Source organism: Hippopotamus amphibius, chromosome 5, assembly GCF_030028045.1.
Source record: "Hippopotamus amphibius kiboko isolate mHipAmp2 chromosome 5, mHipAmp2.hap2, whole genome shotgun sequence".
In the NCBI taxonomy this organism is placed as follows: domain Eukaryota; kingdom Metazoa; phylum Chordata; class Mammalia; order Artiodactyla; family Hippopotamidae; genus Hippopotamus; species Hippopotamus amphibius.
This window is the reverse complement of record NC_080190.1, coordinates 159,533,898-159,557,330: the sequence shown is the minus strand read 5'-3', so window position 1 is coordinate 159,557,330 and position 23,433 is coordinate 159,533,898. Positions and strand designations below refer to the sequence as shown.

Here is a 23,433-nt window from a genome sequence, read left to right as displayed (position 1 = left end):
CCTGGAGCAAAGCTCCAGAGGAGAAAAGGGTACTGGAAGTTGATCATTTGAGGGCACGAAGGAAAAGAATTGGATGAATGGCTGCTTCTCTTCCCCCTGGGGAACAGCAGACAGAGTTGTTTGGGTCGTGATTTAGGAGACAGATGCCAGGGAAGAAAAGTTTCTGATGACTCTAAAGGACTTTTATGATATAGCAGGCGACATCTGACATGTCCTGACAGCTCTGGGTCAGGTTTTTCATGGCAGATTCTGGAGAAATGTATCGAACTATTGTCAGAAGAGAAGCAAGAAGAGAAGTCTCCTAAAAAATTCTTTCAACTTGCATATTCCAGCTCCCAGACTACGGTCCAGCCACATTCCTGAGCTCAGGGTCACAGCAAACAGGCTGAACGGCTGTAAACGTGATCAGGTTTGGAGATGGAAAAAAGGGTTCAAGAAATGGATCTCTCTACACTAGCCTGTTCATCTTGGCAGAACTGGGGACAATCCTGAAGGGCCATTCTAGTTCCAAAGTTCCAAATGGCATCCATGCTATGTGAATAGTGTAATTAAGTTTTGATCAAGGTCTTTCTGACTCAATCAAGAATGTTCCCTGAACTACTATGCTCTACCGTTAGCATGGAGCCATGCAGAAAACATCAGGGAGTGAAAGAAGGGAGAACCATCACAGCGTCTTCTTGGTGAATACTTGGTCCAAGAGCTATTGCCTGAACCTGCCTTTCTCCCACTCACATGGGCATGGTGGGTGGGAGGGTCAGCCACGTTTAAGGCATCAGGGTCAGGGCGGACAGCTATTATGTCATGTTTCCTGTTGAGTTTTACTGGTTAGTCAACAGAAGTCGCTGACTCATGGAGTCACAAACTGCGAGACCTAGAGATGATGTTTTAGGAAGTGCAGATATGGATGGTAGGAGCTAGAATATTACTATTTGAGGTAATCGGCTATGTCCTACATCATTATTTGGATAGCAGTGGAAGTGATGAAATCAGAGCCCACAGTGGTATCCATGTGAGTTTTATTAGTACATGGTTCTATCCCGAGGAAACCGTGCTCCATTTTGAACTCACAGTATCATTCTAAGATCCTACTGGTCATCCATCCCTCCTTCCATCTATTCTCATCAAAGATTCTTTTGTTACCTATTATATGCCAGGCACTCTGCTAGGCTCTGGGGCTGAACGATGGCAAAGAATAGTACCTGCTTGAAGCCTAGTGTCCCATGGAGTTGACAAATATTTCCAATACTATGACATAATTGCTTGAATCTGCTGGCTTAGGATAAATTATGCTGAAATAACAAATGGTCCCCAAAATCTCAGTGGTTGACAACAGTGAAGGTTTATCACATTACTTGATCTTTATAGGTTGGCTAAAACTCTGCTCCACATCTTCATGAGGGGACCAAGCTAGTAGGACCAGCCTGTATCTAAGAGGATGCTGATCTCACAACAGAGGGAAAAGAGAGAGAGAGTGGAAATAAGAGAGTAGCTCTTCAAAGCTTCTGCTGGTACCCGGTACATGTCACTTCTGCTCACATTTCATTGGCCAAAGCACGTCACATGACCAGGCATGACATCAGCAAGGCAACCTTGGTCAGTTAGCAGCTAACAGTTGGCAGCTAACAGTTAACAGTTGAGAGGAAACACTACACTCCTCCAAGGTGCTATAACAGAGTAAAGCATCAGGCACAGACAGCAGGTGGAAAGGCATCAACATTTTGGCGCTTCACTTAGTTCTCTTTATTGATTGATACATTTTAATTGAAACCACAAGCGTTTTTTTTTCCTTCTGTCCAGCCTTTAAAGACAACCTTGGTCAAGAACTAATATAGGGGAAAGGAGGTATTGGAATGAGTGTTACTCAGTGTTTCTATTTTGGCAAACGGGGAAACAGCTTTCATGACCACCCTATGTGGTTCACAGATGTTGCTATCAGTTGGGGCTATTTTTATGCAAAAGCCATTGGGCTTAAAGTCAGACATACCTGGGTCTGAGTCCTGCCCTGCTACTTACTAGCCGTGTGATTTTGAGGAGTCATTTGACCTCTCCAAGTTTTAGTTCATCTATAAAATGAGGGTAATTGTGTGAAAGGAAAGTTGCTCTGTAAACAGTGAAGCACTATTCAAATGTTCGACCTTTGTAAAAATTTGATGGAAAATGTCAGAAGAAGTGGGCAGTTCTGTTCTCTTCCGTTGCTGTGGGAAGCTGGTGCACAGAACAAGAAAATTTACTGACAGCAGTAACCAAGATGTGCTGAAGCTGGTAATTATCTGTGAGACCGGCTGAGTTTTGATTGTAAGTGTGCCTGGCAAACCTATCAATGAGACATGTGCCTTGATGAAATGCTGACGGTCTATTTACACAGAGGCAGCTGTGATATTATAAAAGAATGAAAGGCATTTTGGAGGTGTTAAGTTGTTGTGGAGGATCAGGCGTCTATGGTTGATTGTTCCGGGATGGTAAAAATCTGGTGAAAACATGAACAAAAGAGTTCCTGAATTTTAATAATAATCTGATATCTTAGAGATAGATGAAACCTTAGCAGCGATGAAGTCCAACCCCTTGTCTGTATAGATAAGGAAACTGAAACTCATAAAAGTTAATAAACTAGCTTTTAAATCACCTATTCTTGGCTAGGCATAGCATTAATGTCTGAGTGGCTATTAAAAGAAAAATTCACCTGTCTTTAATGAATGCACTAACACATTAACCTCTAAAACAACTTTTAATATTTAGCATTCACATTTCTAAATATTTATTCACTATTTACATACAATCAACCAAAACATAAAAAGTTAACATTAAATTTTCCCAGACTTTTAAACATTGATTACAAGTTTGTAATCAAGCTGTTATATAAACAAGTAATTAAAACTGTGAATCTAATAAATCAGATTCTTATACATGCTCTAAACACCTTACAAAGGAGAGAACACGTGCACAGCATGTCGCTTTGATTGCAGAAATGATTATACTCCAGGGAAATGTTTTCTGAGACACTGCAAAGCCAGAGGGGAGACACTGCTCATGGATGTGAGGGAAACTACTCTGTTTTCGCCTCCTTTTATATGAGGAGGGGACTTGCTGATGATGTATGGCTCAGAAACTAAGAGGAGGTTTATGAGCATATTTTCAACTGAGTGCCTGGATTGTTGGCATAAATTCTTCCTGAAATGATGATCTAATCCCACAGCAAAATATGCCCACAGCAGAGGCTGTGGTGCCCTTGAAATGAGCTCCTTAACCCTGTTAGTCTCCTACCCTGGAGACAGTACTTCCAGAGGGACACACTTCTGTTGGGAGTTCTGGGGGTAAGAGCTGCACTACAGATGTGTTTAGCTCCCTATCCAGCTCTTTATGGCCCCAGACTTGCAATAACATCAGTATCTTTGGCTAATGCTATGAGGAATTTTACAGAGAGATGGAAAACAAGAGTGAGAATAAGAAAGTTCTCTTACTGTTAGCCTGTAGGTAGCCCACCTGAAAAGCTGCATACACTTGCATTGTTAAAACCAGTAGTAAAAGTGCTAGTACTAGGCATTTGTTTGTTTATTTATTCTAATCTTTACTTTCAATTTTATAGCATCCCACGGTTAACACTTTTATACCTTTCCAGTATTACAGTAATTTTTATAGGATATGATTTCTATCTTTTCCCAGAGTTGCTGAATTTATAAAAGCCTCAAAAATGAAAAGAACACAACTTCTGGTCAGCTGGGTTTTTATAGGTTCTGAAGTTTTGACACAGAATCGGCTGTTCCTAGGATCACTCTTAGACTGCAGGGTCCAACATGGTTCCCGGGCACATCGAATTCCAGCGGCAGGGTGTGGGGTAAGGGAAGGGGAAGGGAGATACGCCCCTTCCTTTTAAGGGCGCGACCCAGAAGTTCTTTTTATCACTTCCACTCATTTTCATTTGAGAACCTGACCACACCTAGCATCAAGGGAGGCTGGAAATACGCTGGCCGGGTGCCCAGACAAGAATCGAGTGTCTCATGAATCTAAAAGAGGGGAAGAGCTGGCACTGGGTGGTGCCTAAGGGTGTCTGCCACCATCCACGCTTTTGGCCACCAAGTGTTTGCAGGCACGTCTCACACACAGACACATCTACCCCCTGTCCAAGGGAGACAAGCCCCAAATCCCAAGGACTTTGATTCAGCTCAAAGACCAGGAGCTCCTGAGAGATAAGCAGTCAGGGCCAGGTGTAGCTCCTGGTGGTACAACAACTGGAAGAGACAGTGATCTCCCCCCAACTCTTCCACACCCAATGCACAATGGCCACACAGGAACAGGAAAACTGCAACAATAAGCCCCACTCAGAAGGGGGATGAAAAGAAAACACACGAGTCACTGGGCCATAGCAATGTTCAAATCGTACCAGGCAGGGGCTGGAAAGACTTTTCATCTGTGCCAGTGAATGAGTCACTTGGTGGGTCCATCTGTCAACCCTGGTTCTGCTCTCCCAGGGAAACTTCCTTGGCTGACACGCTCTGTGGCCTTCGACTTTTCCCTTTGGAAGGTTCTGCCTGGTTCATCTGAAACCGCGTTCAAGGTCATGTCCCTCTTGGGGACACAGTTCCTTCCTGCAGGTGTGGGCTTGGACCCTAGACCTGCTTCTGGGTCAAGGGCTTTGTAAGGGCAGAATGATAGTTTCCCAGGCACTAAAATTCCCCAAGAAACCCCATGTAGGCTTTAGTCTATTTCCTTCCAATTGATGTTCATGTGCAAATAACTATAGCCAAGATTCGGTTTGGCATAAGTTTAGCCTAAAAACTTTTATTTACTGACCCCTATGCTCCAACTAGCCCCCATGTCTCAGTCTAAGTGCAACTGTCCTGAATCCAGCAGAACAGACAAGCTTAAGTGGAAAGGCAACATCCTTAGTTCTGGCACAGAACTGTGGATAGTGGTGCTTGAGAAAGGCTTGGGACGAGTCTTAGCTTTTTGCTAAAGCTCCTTAGAATCCCCATTAGGGACTCACACATGTCATCAGGTCCCTCTCTCTCTCTCGCTCTGCCATCTCTCTGCTGTGTTGTTCTGTGGGTTTATTCTCACTCAGGCAAGCTTCACCAACATTCCTAAGCTCACAGAGTCCTGACAGCTCTTGGAGGAGGATGCACATGGTCTCTTCCAGCATCCACGTGTAAAGTCTTAGGGTAGTTCCTGATTGACCCAGCTTACACCACATGCCCACCTGGAAGCAGTAATTATGCCCAGGAGATGGAGCTCTTTGGTTCGTCTGAGTCATTTATGTACCATAACGTGAAGCATCATGATAGGGTAGCTGGCCAGGAACACATAAAGGGCAAAAGAGTCAGCTTCCCAAAAGAAATTGAGGGAGGTGCTATTAGACCAAGGGGGGAGGTATGGCTGGCAAGCAAAACATGAAAGGTACCCGGGACATCTGGCCACGAGCTGGGGCAACAGTGCTCTTCTGGACCTGGTGGGTGGAACTACTAAGCAACTCTGCCGCGTCGTCATCCACCAACTTGCTGTGATTGATTGTGTTTTCCAGAGTTGGCCACACAGCACCTCCCATCCTGCACACTCTTCTGCACTACGAACTTGCCGCCCCTCCATTAAGAGGGGCAGCGTGTTTCACCACCCCCTTGAAGCCAGGGGCCTTGGGACTGCTTTGACTAATAGAATCCAGTGGAAGCGAAGCTGTGTCATGCCCAGGCATAGTTCTTAACTGGCCTGGGGGCTTTGCTCTCTGCCTCTTGGATGCCACTTCGTAAGAAGTTCATCTACACCCTGAGACAGCTCTGCTGTGAGCCCAAAACCGACTTTGAGGGGCCCTGGAGGATGAGCTGCCCAGTGGAGAGAGAGGCCAAGGACGACTGAGGCACCAGGCATAGGAACATTTAAGATTACAGAATTTTAACTTCATATCTCTGATTTTGTACTTGTATCTCTTTCTTTTATGCTCCAGATCTTGAATCCTAATGACAATGACTTAATCACTTATGTGCTTTATCTTACCATGTACCTTATAAACATTTCAACGCCTATATTGTTAGTAGAACATTGATATTATGATCTTGAAAAGACAACTTTTAGTTCTTTTTTCCTTTATGATATATTCTTTATCTCTGTTTAAGAACACCCTGTGCATCGCAGCCTCTACCCTCTACCCACTTAGAGGCCAGTAGTAACCTTCCAGTTGTGACAACCAAAAACATCCCCAGATGTTGCCAAATATTCACTGGACAGGGAGAGGCAAAAGTGCCCCAAGTTAAAGGCTACTGCTCAAGGGATATACAGTCAAAACATCGAGTTTAAAGTTTTTTTGAAGTTATTCTTTTCTCTGTGTGACTATGCCACCAACTTGGTATATAGTTAGGTTTGTTTACTTCAGTGGCTTTCAGGTTTTAGAGATTGCTTTTTACTTGTTCAATAGTTTTTAAACTTATGTAAAATATTTACATCATTCCAAAGTCAAAATAGGTAGCCAGGTAGGTTTTTTTTTCCTTAAGTTTAATTTTGTGTTTTAATCATGTGAAACATAATACTGAAAGTCAGTACTGCTAAGGAAGTTTCAGTTTCATCTCTCCACACTTTTCCCTTCCTTCCTCTGTGATAACCATTTTCATTAGTTTGGGGGGTTATTCTTTCATTGTTTCTTTTTGGAAATATAAGTAAATATGTGTTTATACATGTTTATATGCATATTTGTTTGTATTTATTACCCCTTTCTTAAACAAAAGTTACCATGTTATAAACACTGTTGTGTATATCTAAAGCCAAGGACTTCTATCTGCAGTAATTGAAATATCTGAGTGACTCAGAGCTCTGTCCCAGGCACTAGGAATCTCTGCTGTCAATGGAGAAGAAAGACTGACTCAGGACAGGACTTAATGCCAAGTCTTCAATCCTATGGCTGACTTCTCCCATGTGATTGAGGGCCATTCTAAATTTGACTTCTGATGAAGGGGTCATCTCCGGAGACAAATGTGCCTGCCAAGAAGCCTTCATGTCACTGTGAATGAGGATGTCCTTGATAAGGAAATAACTGGGGTGAGGCAGTTTGCGTGGGACAAATTTCCTTTAGAGAATGTTTCCTGACCTGCCTGGGATGTGTTCACAAAATGCCTCAAGTGAGACTTAAGCAGGTATAGAAATGAGTGTAGGAGTGACCTAGACCCAGACCTCTGCCTTTACATGTGTGTTGGCTACTGGATTATATTAAATGAATCATCAAGAAATCTCAGAGTTAAATTTAGCCACCTGACCTCTGTATTCCTTAATTCAAAAATATCCGTGGGTAAAAATGACACATGAATCTTTTCCTTTTTGTTATAAAAAGTTCCAAACACAAACAAAAAATAGAGACCACATTACATAGTCATCACCCAGTTTCAACAGCCATCAACCTTTTGCCACACTTGTTTCATCTAGCCCAACCTATTTTTTCGTATTTTAAAGCAAACTCTACATAATAAGTCATTTGACTCTTAAATAGATCTTTTAAAAAAAAAAGTAAGTGGTGGGGATGGGACAGAGCATTTTCCTGCATAACTGCAATGTCAGTATCACACCCATTAAAAAATAACATGAAATTGCTAATATCACCCAATATCATTTCCAAATTTATATATTTCTCTGGTTATCAAAAACAAACAGAAAAATCCCAATGACTGTCTTTATTGTTAGTTCAAAATCAGGTTCTAAACAAGTCTGCTCATTGTATTTGGGGAGCCTGCTGTGGGACATCAACTGATCAAGCACCACCCAAAACACTCCAGGTGGCTGAGAACTAACCATCAAGCACCAGGAGATCCTGACTCCTGGTCGGTTTGACCCCGGATCCTTGGTGGTGTTGAAAATATCTGTGTTCCCCCTTGGATTTCTCCAAGTTTAACATTCTCAATTCCTTCCATTGTTCCTCTGTGACAAGGGTTCTCCTCTTAGCAGGCTCCAGAGGGTTAATGTCTCTGGGAGGCACGTTACAAGGAGTTGTTAGCCTCAATGACCAAGCCTCAGATCAGCACTGATGTCCCCACTGTAGAGATAAAGAAAGCTAATGACTTGATGGGTGGGTGCCTTGGTCTCCAGTTCAGTAGTGGTTGGAAATTCCAGAGCTCAGCCAACAGTTCAAAGCGTTGCCGAATTCTTCCCTTTGGAACAAGAACAAGCCATTTTGGTTCTAATCACCCTTTGGTTCCTACTAAAATCCTGTTTTACCACTGGATCATTTGTGAATCCCGGTGCCCACCCAGCAGAGTATGGTTAAGAGCAAGGGTCTTTCCTGGAATCTCAGAAGCACTGCTTAGTGGTTGGACACACAAACTTTGCAGCCAGGCTTTCCAAGTTCAAATTCCAAGTGTGCTATGAGCGGGGAGACTTGGCAAATGATTTAGTCTCTATTTCTCCATTTATTTCTCTATAAGATGGGAATGGTGATAACACCTACCTCATTAGGTTGTTGTAAAGATTAAATAAATCATTACATACAAAGCCCATGATATGGTTCCTGACACAATAAGTGTTACCTGTGTTTGCTATTGTTATTACATATTGTGGCCTCCACCACTTCGCCGAACCTTGGAGCAAGTCATCCAGCTAGACTATGTTACCAATTCCTCATCCCTAAATCCATGATTACAGCGGAACCTACTAATGGGAATGTTGTGAAAATTAAGAGAGACAATTCACCAAAATCTGAAAGAACAGTGTCTGGTACATAGTAAGTACTCAATAAATATTAGCTATTATTAATTTGGCACTTCCTACTTGACCATGAAACAACTCCCAAGTCAGAAAATCTGGTGTGCCAGAAATACTGGCATCTCTTTGTTTTCAATAAATCAACTTAATTTCCTCTCCAGCTTCATACTGCCTCAGTCATTCTTGGAGTTTCTTTTCCCTGAGTCCTCCAGAGTTTGTGCCAGGGATCTGAGACCTTACATAGTGTTCAGGTATCCAGAGGGTCCTGCTGGTCATCAGTACCCCCACCCCCACTCAGATGTCCATTATCTCAGGCTAGGTGGTCTCTGCCGCTTCTGTGCCACACTTAGGACCCAAGGTCTTGGCCAAGCCTGTGGGCTTCCGCCCAGGATCACGTCTCCTGGTACATCATTTCCAGCCACAGCTCCAGGACACACTGACTTTTCTCTTACCTCTTGCCCAAGTCTCTGGAAATCTCTTCTTAATCCAAAGGAAAATCATTTTGTTCTCAAGCCCTGTTCACCTTCATGGATTTTTGGAAACAAGAGTTTGGGCACAAGTCTTCCCAGAGACAAAGAAGAACAGGGTCTGCTACATACTTTCATGGGAGGAGGAGAGACAGTAGAAGGAAACGTGTTACATCACATCTCACAAAGCTCTCCATCCCCCGCATGTGCAAACACAAACCGTCACACAGAAAGTTCCTCTCACAGTCACTGGGCAGACACTGACTGAGTGCCAGGCACTGTGCAAAGCACTGGAAGAAATAAGGAGCCGAACTAGAAATGAACCCTGTCCTCAAAGAGTTCTTCCCCTTGAGTACAAGCAATGGAGAGCTGGGCTGCTCAGGGGATATCTGGCAATGGTGGGTGGTATTTTTGGTTGTCACAACCGGAGGGGGTGGTACCACTGGCATCTAGTGGGGAGAGGCCAGGGATGCTGCTAAACAGCCTACAATGCACAGGACAGCCCCCAAAGTGAAGAATGATCCCGCCCAAAATGTCAATAGTGACAAGGCAGGACATGAAAACTGCCAGCAAGGCAGAAGGAAGTGCCAGAGGCTCATCGGACAAAGACCGTTGGAGGGAAACTCTAGCCAGAAGGAATATTCCTGGGAGGTTTTCATCACAGCAGGATGTGATCTGGGATAAGGAAGAGCTGAGAATGGAGCTCACAGCCCTTTCCATGCAATTTCAGACATCAGTGGTCTAGAAAAGATGCAGAGAGCTAACACGCGCCAGCTCCTTCCAGCCGGGCACACGGAGCTACGGCCAGCCGCTGTCACCGAGGGCCTGCCACGTGGCGAAGTGGCTTCTCCGTGAGCCTGGGGGCTGGGGTGTGCAGTGGGTGCCGCCCTTTTCTACCCAGGTCTGTGGTGCTGTCATCTCCCCAGTGATCCGTGACCAGGCTAGTCAGACGAGGAGAACGGGTCCCTGGGTCTTCACCCAGGCCTCACAGCAAGTATCCCCAGAGATGCTGATAGCCCCAGGGAAGGGTCCAGACAGGATTTCTGGTTTTGGTTTTGGTTTTGAACTCCACAGGTAATTTTAATGTGCACGCAGATTTGTTTTACTAAAAATCACATCTCATTGCTTTTGCTGTGGAACATAATTCAGAACTATTTCCACGTTGGCTGCCTTAGGTGGGAGAGGAAGAATGGCATGTGTGTCGGATCTGGACAGACAGGGGGGCTCTGGCTCAGCAGAGCGGGGAAGTGCTTCTCTCATGACCTTGACCGCAGAGGGCATGTGGTTAAAGCCATGGGATGTGGTAATGCCCTGTTTCAAATTTCAAATATTAAAGGGGTGCTGTTTCAACCACTCCTAGGGCCTGAAAAATAAACTTTAATTTACAGACAATCCAGCATTCTTAGTGGCCGATATAGCCAAGGACTTCAAGGGTCTCTTTATTTCTTGCTCTGGTTGTAGGCGAGGGGAGGCATCAGCCCACCTCCTCAAATATTTTGGCAAGCTTCTCTCCAAGGCTACACATGGTCCCTGAGCCATCTCGTCTTCTCTGATGGCTTCAGATGCCAGCTTTGTGCTGCTGTCAGTTCTGTTCCCTGGGTGACCTTCCTCCAGCCGAGGGAAACCATGTGCCCTTCACTGCTTCCACCCGGTGAGACAATATTCTCAAACTCAACACATCAACAACCTCTATCCTGCTCCTCTTCCCAGTCTCCCAAGCCGTATTTTCTACCTTAGTGACTAGCAGGCAAATCCACATCCCTCTCTCTCCCTCACCACCCCCGTCTCCCAAGAGCCACTCATTCCAGAAGGTCCTCTGTTCTCAACATCTCCCGTTCCAGTTCAGTGTGGTCTTGCCCCAATGCCTCCGTGTGAGCTCAAACCATCATCACTTCACACCTGGGCAGTAGCAATCGCCTCCTATGTGGTCCCCCTGGTCCGTACTTGCTCTTTTCTCCTTCATTCTCCACCTGGAAACTAGAGTGATCTTTCAAAACTGTACCAATGATAAGAATTTGTGACCTGTGGAGCTTCACTGTATGTTAATCACTGTGCCGAGCTCTTTACATGTATAATAGCTTTTAAAACCTCCCTAAAAACCCTATATCCCCACTTCACAGATATGGAAACTGAGGCACAGAGAGGTTAAGTATCTTGTCTGGGGTCACACAGCCATTAAAAGGGAAAGCCTGCTCCAATGTTACTCTCTCGTTTAGAACCCTTCAACGACTCCCCAGATATTGACCTTCAGGGCAAAGTGCACACTTTCAACTTGGTCATAGGGGCCTTTGTGACTCAGGCTCTGCTTCCCTTCAGGTTTATCACTCCCCATGCTCCATTCTGACCCCCTGCCATGGAGCCTCCTACAGCTGCTCAAAGGCATCAGTGTGTCTTGCTGCTCTTTGTTCAAGCTGTTTCCTTCCCCAAGACCCATCCCCATCCAGTCCGTCTGGCAGACACATCTCCCAATGTTCAACTTAAAGGATGCCTCCTTCATGAAGCCTTTCCAGAGTGCATCCCGCCCCCACTCCTTGGAGAACTGACCTCTTCCTCCCTTGGGCTTTGCTGGAGCTGGGTCCACATATCATGCCCTCAGTTGTCACCATGGGTGAGGGCAGGGACAGGGTGTGCTGGTGTTCTATGGAGATGATTATTACTATGGGGGCTGTGGCCCCACTGATTCATGTCGCCTAGAGAGGGGGTTTCTCACTGTCTCGGTGGTGTGGGTGATAGTGATTGGGGTGAAGTCAATGTCCCTTAGTGTAAAGAAGAGCTCATGGGTGGCCAACTGATATCCTTGGGCTGTGCTATAGGAGGGGAGAGGGGGGAGGGCCTGGGGAGTGGCTGCCCTGAGACCACAGGGAGCTCAGGAGAGGTGGCAAGAACTGGCCGCTGTCCTTTGTATTCTTTTTTTTTAATTGGATTTTTAAAAAATTGGCTGCGTTTGGTCTTTTTTTGCTGCGCATGGGCTTTCTATAGTTGTGGAGAGTGGGGGCTACTCTTCATTGCAGTGTGCAGGCTTCTTATTGTGGTGGATTCTCTTGTTGTGGAGCACGGGCTCTAGGTGCACGGGCTTCGGTAGTTGCGGCTCATGGGCTCAGTAGTTGTGGCGCACAGGCTTAGTTGCTCTGCAGCATGTGGGATCTTCCCAGCCCAGGGATGGAACCAGTGTCCCCTGCATTGGCAGGCAGATTCTCAACCACTGGGCCACCAGGGAAACCCTGTTCTTTGGGTTCTAAATTCCTCGAATCCTCGAGGAGCCTTGTGAGACTAGAGCCCGTCCATGATGGGGTGGGATGTACCAGATGGGACTGCGGCCCAGGCTCTGCGAGACTCTAATGACCCGCAGCCTCGGCAGGTCCCTTCCTCTTGGGGAAGGAGTGTGCTCCTCCAGGCCCGCCTCCGGCTCCTCCTTTGGGACTCTGTTCCCAGACCACCTCCCAGGCCTCTCCTCGCCCCGGCTTTGATGGGCGGAAGCCCTGCCTCCCTCCCCAGCTCGCTGCTTGGACAAGTCTGCTATTGCCTCTTGGTTTCAACACACTTCACTTTAAAATGAAGCAATTACTTGCTCCTCCACTTGGTGTACTTGGTAATGGGTGCCAGGGGAGAACACGTGAGAATAACTTTCATTTCCTTAGGACGAAGGACGCGGAGGAAGCCCCAGGGAGAATGAATATGAAGTCATCATTTCAGCCAGAGATGTTGGGAGCTGGGGCTCGGGGACCCCGGCTGCTGCTGCTCCTATTTTCCTCCTTGCACTTCTCTACCCCTTGGGCAACATCTGACACTGCTGAAGAAGACCAGCAAACGCGAGGGGCGTCCACACTCGCACGTAACTCCCCTGCACAACCACCCCCACCCTAGGTCAGGGGCTCTTCCCTGAGCCCCTTGGGGGTGGGGGGGGGGGTGATGAAGGCATGCAGGAAAGGTGTAGCAAAAGACTGAATCAGTCTGGAAAAATAACTGTACTTTGGTTGACAACGGATCAGATTTTCTCAGCTGGTTCTTCCCCCGAATGTCTGCAATAGCGCCCTCTTTTGGCCCTCTGAGTCCTTGCCTTGTGCCTCTCTCAGGGAATATATCGGATTGGCCAAAAAGCTTGTTCGGGTTTTTTCCGCAAGATCTTATGCTCGGAAAAACCCAAACCATCATTTTGGCCAACCCAATATATCACAGTAATCTGAAACGCATCCTAATACTTACAAACTATTATACGTACAAAGGCATGTGCCTCTGCCCTATCCTTTCATATTCTTAGCTGCTTACACACCAAAGCCACCCATGTTACTCATCTCTGCATTCCCTGCACTTAGCATAGAGCCTGGTCCCTGGCAGGCGCTCCACACGTGCTGACTAGAGACAATCGTGAGACAATGAAACTCAACACGACATCATTCCATCATTTGCTTTCAACTCTTCCCTCATTATTGTTTATTATTATTATAGTATTTGTTATTATATTATGATTACTTTCTCTATAATGCTATATACTATTACTGTAGGCAAGGGCACTAATGAAAGTCTGATGGATATAAAAGGGAAATAAACACGGCTCTGATGATACATCTCGCCCTCCTTTTCATCCTCCTCCTGTCTCCCTTTATTTCTTTCGACCTTTGCACATGCTCTCCCCCTTCTTTGGCACTTCCTTCCTTTCATTCCTCCCCTGGATACTTCATCTCACCCTGCAGATCTCTGCCCACATCACCCACTTCAGGAACTCTTTCCTCATCTGGTCCTGCAGCAGACTGAAGACACCCCCCTGGAATTTTTAGACCATCTTCCACTGTGGGACACAGAGCTATAAATGTCTCTTTATGTATCTGTCTCTTCCCACTAGAAGCCCAGCTCCTTGAGGGCAGGGCCTGAGTTCCTTGCGATGCCTAGCATGGCAAGACAGGTGTCCATTCACAGATTCAACACATGCTTTTGGAATGCTGACCATGTACCAGGCACTGGTGTCATATTGACAAACTGTCCTTGTGGTGGCCAGTCTCCAAGATGGCTCCCAATGGTCCTCACCTCTTGGTATTCATGCCCTCATGCGGTTTCCTCCCAACTGAACTGAGATCGGACTGTGTGACCGATAGAGCATGGCGGGATGACATGCAACTCTAATGCCTGGCAGCATAAGATTCGATCATAAAAGCATTTTCAGCTTCCTTCATGGTCTCTTGGATGGTTTGCTCTAGGGGAAGCCAGCGGCCATGTCAGGAAGACAGTCAGTGCAGCCCCAACAAACGTCCATGGGGAAAGGACCATCTTGGCAGCAACGGTCAGCCACATGAGCGAGCCACCTTGGAGATGACCTCCAGGCTCTGTGAAGCCTTCAGATGCCTGTAACCCCACTGGCACCTGAGGTTCACCCTCAGGAGAGATCCTGAGCTGAACTGCCCTGCTGAGCCCCTCCCAAATTCCTGATCCACAGATATCATTATTCTCATTGTTTTAAAGTTTTCACATCACTAAGTTTTGGGGTGACTTGTTTTACAGCAATAAATAACTTATATGATCCTGTTATCAGGGAGTTTACATTCTAGTGGAAGCGATTAAATGAATAGAATTTATTTGTTCATTTATGCAACACCACCAGACACTGCTGCGGTGCTGGCATTACAATGGCAAACGAGACACTGCACTAAGTCCCTGCTTTCCTGAAGTTTATGTTCTATTGCAGACAGAAATGAAAATAAGTAAAATCCTATAAAATATTAGGTCAGAGTCCTAAGAATAAAAGAAAACTGAGCGAGTTGGATAGGAGGGAGGGAATTGCAACTTAGACTATTTTGTACTAAACTTTTTCCATCTTTATCTCAATACCCCCAAATCTTTCGAAGTAGGTATTTTATCTCCCATTTACAGATGAGAAAACTGAAAGGCAGAAAAGTTAGATGATGAATCCAATGTCACACGGCTGGTATTTGGCTCACCCAGAGTGTAACCCAGGCCACTGGGACTCCAAAGCCAGTGCTCTTCACAGCACCACAGGCTGGCCACTGTGGACTTCCCTTTCAGAGCTCACCCTTCAACGCAGCAGTACTGAGCATCAACTAGGTGCTTGCAACATCTTGGTGGAAGGAAGGCAGGGAAATGGCCTTTAGATAGGATTACCACAAGTTGGAGGTGAGCCTCAGCCTCCACTTTTTCTAACTCAGGAAAATACCGCGGTGCTCTCAGATTCACCAGCTGGCTGGGAATATTCACCCAGTCCCCTCAACTGCAGCGGTTCTAGTTGTTTATAAAAGGTGACATCCACTCCCTCAAGCTGCTTCCTGTCCTCTTCCCTTCCGGCTTTTTCTTCACCGAGAGAGCACCAGCTCTCTGGACCAAGCTCACCCCATCCATCCACTCTTCTTCATCCATCCTCACCCCCCTAGTGCCTCTTGATCCTCTCTTCTCTCTCTCTCTTTTTTTTTTTGCCTTCTTTTCTTGTACCAAGACCACTAGAGGGAGGTATACTAATACTCACTGGACGCTTACTATCGGCCAAGCTTCATAATTCTCTGTGCTTTTCCTGCATGATTTCATTGGATGCTCATGACAACACTTTGTGGAAGTCCCATTATTTTCCTCATTGAGGTTAAGGCTCAAGGTTATTCGGCGACTAGGGGGCAGAGTTGAGATTCAATCCCACGTCTCTTTGAATCCAGACATCATTCTTTGGCCGAGATCAGCCACTGAGCTGGAAGAGCTCTGAAGGTGGGTGATTTTTGCATTTAACATTCCTATTAATGTCTAACACACATGACTCATTTAATAAACATTAAGTGCCTACTGTGTGTTAAGCCCTGTGCTGTAACAGAGTCAGGCATGGGTTATCATGGAAGTGTAGAGAGGGGCACTGAACAGACTGGCAAGTCAGGGCTGCCACCAGGTAATGCTAAGCTGAGCCCTGACAATCTCAGAGGTGCCAGGCAGCAGAGAGATGGGACAACAACATGTGCAAAGTCAGGGAAAGGGGACTGAGGATGGCCCGTTTCAGCACGTGGCTGCAGCTTGCAGGAAGTGTCAGGGAGGGATGAGCAACGGGATTAAGAGATGAGCAGGGACCAGATCAGTGCTTAGGTAAGGAATCTGGTCTCTACCCGTACATCGATGGAGAATGATTTAAGGGTTTTAGGTAAGGTACTGATATAATCAGATTTGCGCAGTAGAAAAATTACTTCATCAGTGGTATAGATGATAAGGGGAAGATCAATTAGGGAGGATACTGCAATAGTTTAGGCAAGAGATGATGACTAGAGAAGAGAGAGGCAGAGGTGGAAGAATTGTGGGAGAGATTTACGAGAAGACTAGTTAAGACGTGGCAACTGCCTGCGTGTGGGGGCAGTGGAGAAGGAAGGCGCAGAGACTGAGTCATCCAGCTTCCTGGTTTGGGCGTGTGGGTGGATGGTGGTACCATGTGCTGAGATGGGAATCAGGAGGAGGAGCAGGTTTAGGAAAGAGATACTGACATCTTATTATCCCCAGGCTCCTTAGGGTAATCCTTACTTCAGGATGAGGAAAGGAGACTCAAAAGGCTGATGTGATTTGCTCAAGTTCATATGGCCGCCCTAGTGTCAGAGGTGAGACTCAAACCTAGGTCCTTCTACTTTGGAAAAATTAATTCCCCAAGCCTCGGCAGATTTTGCTTTGCAGGGAATGTAAGGAGAGCTTAGTACAGAGTGATGTGCAGCAAAGCAAACGTTTACCTATGTCGACTCCCCATTTTTATGTTCATTCATTCACTTGACAGATTTATTGGGCCCCTCCCATGTGCCATGCCCGTAGGGCTGCAGTGGGGAATATAAAAGGCAAGAAGTCTACCCACGTGGAGCCTACATTCTAGTTAGGGAGACGGGCAGTACACAAACAAGCAAATACGTGTATAATAAACTGTCAGAGTAACGTGGGGGGTGGGAGAGAATGGGTGTTATTTTGGATAGAGTAGTTGAAAAAGGACTTTCTAAGGTACGCTCTTGGGAGATTGGAGTGATGAGAGAAAATCATGCAAAGCTCTGGGGAAAGTGGGATACCAGCAGAGGAAACTTCAGATCCAAAGGCCCTGAGGTAGGAATAAGCTTGGAAATTCAAAGAATCACAAGAAAGCCTGTGCTCCAAAAAAAGAGCGAGAAAGGAAGGGAATGGTAGGAGATGAATTTGGAGGCAGGGGCCAGACCCTGTGGGACTTGTTAGACATGATCACCTAGTTCGGATTTGTTCCAAGTATGACAGGAAATTCTTCAAGGTCTGGAGCAGGGCTGTGACATCATCTATCCTTTCATTTTTAAATTACACTTTCTATTTCAAGATACTTGTAAGAAGTAATACAGAGAGATCTTGTGGACCCTTTCCCCATTTTCCCTCAGTTGTAACATCTTGCCAAACCTTACAGCACGCCATCACAACCAAGATTTCTCACTGTGTTTTTAATTTGTGTTTTCCTATTGGTAATGAAGATGAACACTTTTTCACATTTCCCGTTTGCCATCTATTCAGCCTCTTCAGTGAAATGTTTGTTTAGTGTCTTTTGCTCATCTTCTATTTTCTAACTTTCTAAAATTCATTTTTTTATTTTTAATTTTTTAAATGTTTTAGTTTTTTACTTAATTTTTATTTTTATTCATTTATCTTTTTTGGCCGCGTTGGGTCTTCGTTGTTGTGCATGGGCTTTCTCTAGTTGTGGCGAGTGGGGTCTACTCTTATTGAGGTGCGTAGGCTTCTCAGTGCGGTGGCTTCTCTTGCTGTGGAGCACAGGCTCCAGGTGTGCAGGCTTCAGCAGTGGCAGCACGTGGACTCAGCAGTTGTGGCACACAGGCTCTAGGACTTATGGGCTTCAGCAGTTGCGGCTCATGGGCTTAGTTGCTCTGCTGCATGTGGGATTCTCCCGGACCAGGGATCAAACCCCTGTCCCCTGCATTGGCAGGTGGATTTTCAACCATTGTGCCACCAGGGATGTCCCCCCCCCCCACCTTTTTATTGTTCATTTTTTTTCAGTTCTTCATGTATTCTAGATACATAAAGATAAGTGACTTGCAAATATTTTCTCTAGGGTGTAGCTTGTCTTTTCATCCAAACAGGGTCTTTCACAGAGCAAAGTCTTTAAATTTTGATGAGGTCCAGTTCATCGAGTTTTCCTTTTATGGACTGTGCTTTTCGGTGTCAAGTCTAAGAACTCTTTGCTTAGCCCTAGAGCCCATAGTTTTTCCTCCTGTGGTCATCTGGGACAGTGGAAGAGTAAACTTACAAAATAAATGTAGCATTGCTGGGTAGAACAGAGGGCCCACTTGAGATTCAAGGGTGAGGGGCAAAGGAGTGGGAGAGGGAAGAGGCTTCAAGGTACTTTCTACTCCCTGGAGGGCACACTATGGGGTAGAAGTTCCTTCCCCTTCTAGCTTGACAGATGAGGGCACAGCAGAGGCCATCTTGGCAACAGGACCCAAGGCCTGGGCTCCTCCCTTCCCTACAGATACTCATAGACTCTGAAAGAATCTAGTTCACCCAGAACCTTACCCACTACAATGCACTTTCATTACATCACCATGACTTACTTCTCACAACAACTCTGTAAGGAAGATAGTATATTATTATCCCCTTTTACAGAAGATACAACTGAGGCCCAGAGAAGGGCTAGGACTAAACACAAATCTCCTGGTACCAAGAGGAATGATTATTGTCCTCTACCAGCTGACTCAATTTCTACTGCTAGTTATTGCTTGAGGTCAGTGGTTCTCAACCATTAAAGGATGGTTCATGGACCCCTCAGCATCCTCAAGACCTTTTTCAGAGGGTCTTCAAGGTCAAAGCTATTTCCCTAATAAAACTAAGATGTTATTTGCCTTTTTTGCTGTGTTGACACTTTAACTGATGGTGCAAAAGCAAAGAAGGGGTGAAACTGCTGGTACCTTAGCATGAATCAAGGCAGTGGCACCGACGTATACCGGCTGTCACTGTTTTCTTCACCCCCATGCACTCACAGGGGACAAAATAGCCCGTTTCACACTAATGTGTAATTAAATGGGAACTACACAAAAGCATTTCTGCTGCATACCAAAATAAGACAGCTGTCTTAAGGAAAAGACAATCTTCTGCAAATATCTGAGTTGCAAGCTAACTTGTTCTCTCTTTTGTCCCCCATGGAATACAATTTTGTACTTGAGAGAATGACTGACAAACTATAGTTATTCAGACTTAGGTATTGGCGGACATTTTCCCAGCAAATGAACAAAGTAAGCCTATCACACAAAGGAAAGCAACTGACAATATTTGTTGCTAATGCTAAAACTTGAGCTTTTGAGTGAAAAATTAGAATTAGGGGGAAAAATTCACTTGCTGCTATGAGTGTGACAGCTTTCTAATACTTAAAGACTTTTCTAATGATATCAGTGGTACTATTAATAAGTGTGATTTTCTGACAGTGCGTAAAGAAACATGCTTCCATGCAGAGGAGCTGTATAACTCAGCACACGAATAGCTTCTGAGTGACCAATGCACGATGGTACAAATCCGCACGGGTCAAAGAGCCATTCAAAGTGCAAGATCAATTGATGGGTTTTAATATGACAGAGGATGAACATTTCATTGATATAATTTCAGATTCCACATTGCAACTCGTCTTTAGGAAATTTGTCAAGTTTTGTGGGTATCAAAGAGGAATATCTACAGTTATCTGAAGAAGCTGTTAAAATACTCCTCCCTTTCCCTGCTACCTAGCTGTGACAGGTTGGACATCTACATGTATTTCAACTAAAAAAAAAAAAAAAGTCTTGGAAGAGACTAAACACAGAAGCATGTTGAGAATCCAGCTGTCTTCCATTAAGCCAGAGAGCATGACGGACAGTTGAGCCCCAACCAGCCCTGACCTCCCCTCACTTGCAGCTCGTCTCTGGGGGCCTCAGACAGTTTCCTCAATCTCTTAACCACTCCCTCCCCAAACTGGGGTCCCAGCCCCACTGATCCCGGCAAATTGCAAGCATTTCCTAGGGGTGATGATCAGCCTTCTTTAATCTCTACCCGCTCCCAGGGGGTCAGGGCTGCCTCCAGACTCCTGTCTCAGGACAGGGGCCCCAGGGCCCCTACACTCTCTACTGCTCCCACAGTCCTGTGAAGCAGATGAAATCTAACCTACCCTGGGGGGAGGGGGAGGGGCCTCCAAGTATATCTCCCACCCCGTGGGGGAGTCTGAGCTTGAGGACTTCCCAAGTCTCTGCCTCCAACTCCCAAAGTGGGTTCTGGGCCCCCTTTACTTGCGACTGATTCCCATCGGGGATGGGAAGATGATGCTTGTTGGAGACAAATTTAAAGACAACAACAACAAAAGCATCTTTTATGTTAAAGCTGGAAAAGCGTAAAATGATCTTTAAATTTTAAAGTTAATAAATAAATATTTTTTAAATTCCTCAGCTTCAGTTTCTATTATTGCAAATACCGATAGGCACAGCCCATATAAACAAAAGCTCTTATAGGTGTTCAATCATTTTTAAGAATATAGAGGGGACCAAACTGTTGGAGAAGAATTACTTTACACTAAATTGGCAAAGGCTCCTATTAGCCACTGTGACCAAGTGATACATTATTCAACATAAGCATCCTTTTCTAGGTTATTCTCTGACCCCAGGCTTCAATCTGACCCTGAAAGAAGGGACTTTATTTCAAAGGACAGCTGAGCAGTTAACAGGAGACCCAAGGTTCTGATAATGGCCCACACCCTTTCTGTCTCCCTTTCCTGTTCTCTCTCCTACTGGAAAGAACGTGGGCCTTGAAGCAAGCAGACCTTGGTCTCAGTCTCAGCCCTGCTTTTAGCTAACAAGGGGACCCTAGGCAAGTCTCTTAATTCTCTGGTCTCCATCAGGTGAGAAATAATAGTGCCTGCCTTTCCTTCCTAAGATTGTTTTGAGGATTAAACAAAGTAATGGAGACAAATCTGCAAAGTGCTTATCAACGTACGTGATGACCACTTTCCAACAAAGAATTGTCATATAGATTTATGGCCATTCATTTAATATTTACCAAAAATGTGGCCTAACGCAGGCCTTGAATGCAAAAAAAAACCAGTAACGCACAGTTCTAGCCTGCGTTCTGCGTCTTGCAACCTATAAGGAAGATAAGCATAAACAGTAGCGCGACAGTGTGACAGGGTAGAAGATCTCTGACATTTTAACCCTATATCCTCCCCCCCAGCACCCACTCATGCTTCTTGCTGCCTTCTGACCCCTTTTCCTTCAGGTGACGGATGGGGCTGCATCTGTGCCTCGGCGCAGGGATGATACAGAAGAACCAGAGAGAAAGGTTCTGAGCGTTTCGTCAAAAGCCTGTCCTTGAGGAGACTGGAGGTTCAGAAATACAAAGTGAGACAGGGTGAAGCTTCCCCCTCCTCCTTCCGAGCCTAGAAACGAGTCTTTGGGGGGCATCCTGAGTGGGGGATGTCAGTGGAATCCGTGGGGCCCAAGATGAAAGCTCTCAACCAAGAGGGACCATGTAGAGGAGCCAGTGTTCTAGAACCAGCTGGTCTCCATTCCAGCAAACAGCATCCAACATCAGAAGCAGCAGGTTCCTGGAAACCTGGGCAGTCTCTGTGGCCCGTGCCCTTTCTGTTCCTCGGAGCATCACAGGTGGCCAGCGCTGGGGAGCGATACCCTTTGTCCTTCTCCTTGGTCTCTCAGCTTCTTATTAGCAACCAGCACATTGTCCTCTGTTAATCAGCAAAAGTGGTGCCCATGTGTGCCCGCTAGACTTTGCTCAATCACATTCTGACTAATCTTCTTTTAATGAGACCACCTTTTCTTAATGGCCGAAGTCTCTTAGCAGTTGAGGGTAGAAGGACAGGCCTCATAGGCTTGTGCCTGGGTGATTCCAAATGGAACCAGACCAAGCTCTCCCCTCCGTTTCCAGTGGGACAAACGCTCACACAGAAATGGGCAGGGAGCAGCGAGAGTCCAGAGGAAGTGATTCATGCTTCCAGGCCTTCCTGGGCAGGAAGCGAGTGGGAGGAAGAGGGTCAGGGAAGGCTTCACAGAAGAGGTGACATTTGAACTGGGTGTGGATGCTGGGCTCTGAAAATCAGCCACTGGTCGTCGCACGGACCTCAGCCTGCCCAGTCCAGGAAGAAGAGGCTGTTTCCTGGGAAAGAGGAGCCTGTGGAGAAGGCACCGCTAGGAACCAGAAGTCGGAAGGAGGTCCAGCAGACACCAGTTCTTCTTTAGAAAATGTTCTGTGGTTTTCTTCAGAGCATGGATATTGCCCTATTTACATAGCTATCCACTAACAAATAGTGACTGACACTCCCTGTGCTGGTAAGGGACGACACGGTATAGGGGCCACAGGTGATTTATCTGATACTCAATATAAGGCAGGCACTGTGCTGCAGGCCTTAAATGGAGAGGGCGTCACTGCCCCTTCCCCTCTGTCCCCTCCACTGGCAGGAGTGATATTGCTCTGAGCTATTTTGGGCCATGAGATGACACCCTAGGGATGGCAAAACTGGTGACTCTGTGGAGCAGAGCCACTATACCAACCCCAAGTTTCACCTGAGAGAAAAATAAAGTTCTGTTATGTCATTTGGAGTTTCTCATATATATCTCTATATCCTACTGTATCATAGCCTAACAGATATAGGGAAAGATAACCTTGAACAAATCCTCACTCAAGTATATAATTTATACAAATTATATACAAATGCAATGAAATAACACACGCACAGAATATTTCCTGAGACAATATAACTGAAGGGGGCTAATAATTGTCACTCAAGGAAAGCTTTTGTGTTAGTTCAGGCTATTATAACAAAATACCATAGACAGCTGGCCTAACCGACAAACCTTTCTTTCTCACAGTTCTGGAGCCTGGGAAGTCCACCATCAAGGTGCTGGCAGAGTCACTGTCTGGTGAAGGCCCTCCTCCGGCTTGCAGGCAGCTGCCTTCTCACTGTGTCCTCACATGATAGAGGGAAAGAGGGCTCTGGTCTCTTCCTCTTCTTATAAGGGCGCTAAACTAACTTCATCATGTGGGCCTCACCCTCATGACCTCACCTAAACCTAATTATCTCCCAAAGGCCCCAAATAACACCACATCATGGGTTAGGGCTTCAAGATATGAATTTGGAGTTGTGGCGGGCGGGGAATGACACAGATATTCATTCATAGCAGCTTCTCTGAGAAAGGGATTTTGCTGAGACTGATGGCATGGGTAGGGTTTAGTCAGGGAAAAATAGAAGAGTAAGGAGAGAGCATCTGTGAAGACTCTGAGCCATAAAGAATTTGGCCACTGCTGGGACCCCAAGAACGGCCATGTGAGCACAGTCCCCCCTGCACAGAATCTTCAG

At 45.8% G+C, this 23,433-nt stretch overlaps 1 protein-coding gene across 2 annotated transcripts in view; it reads right to left on the bottom strand.

Annotated features, from left to right (window-relative positions):
* Positions 1–23,047, bottom strand: part of ZNF572 (zinc finger protein 572) — a 53,957-nt gene extending 30,910 nt beyond the window's left edge. For both annotated transcript variants that reach the window (XM_057737538.1, XM_057737529.1), the window contains exon 1: positions 22,931–23,047. The gene's annotated coding sequence lies outside the window, so the exon portion shown is untranslated. The remainder of the gene's footprint in view (positions 1–22,930) is intronic.
* Between the last annotated feature and the right edge of the window lie 386 nt (positions 23,048–23,433).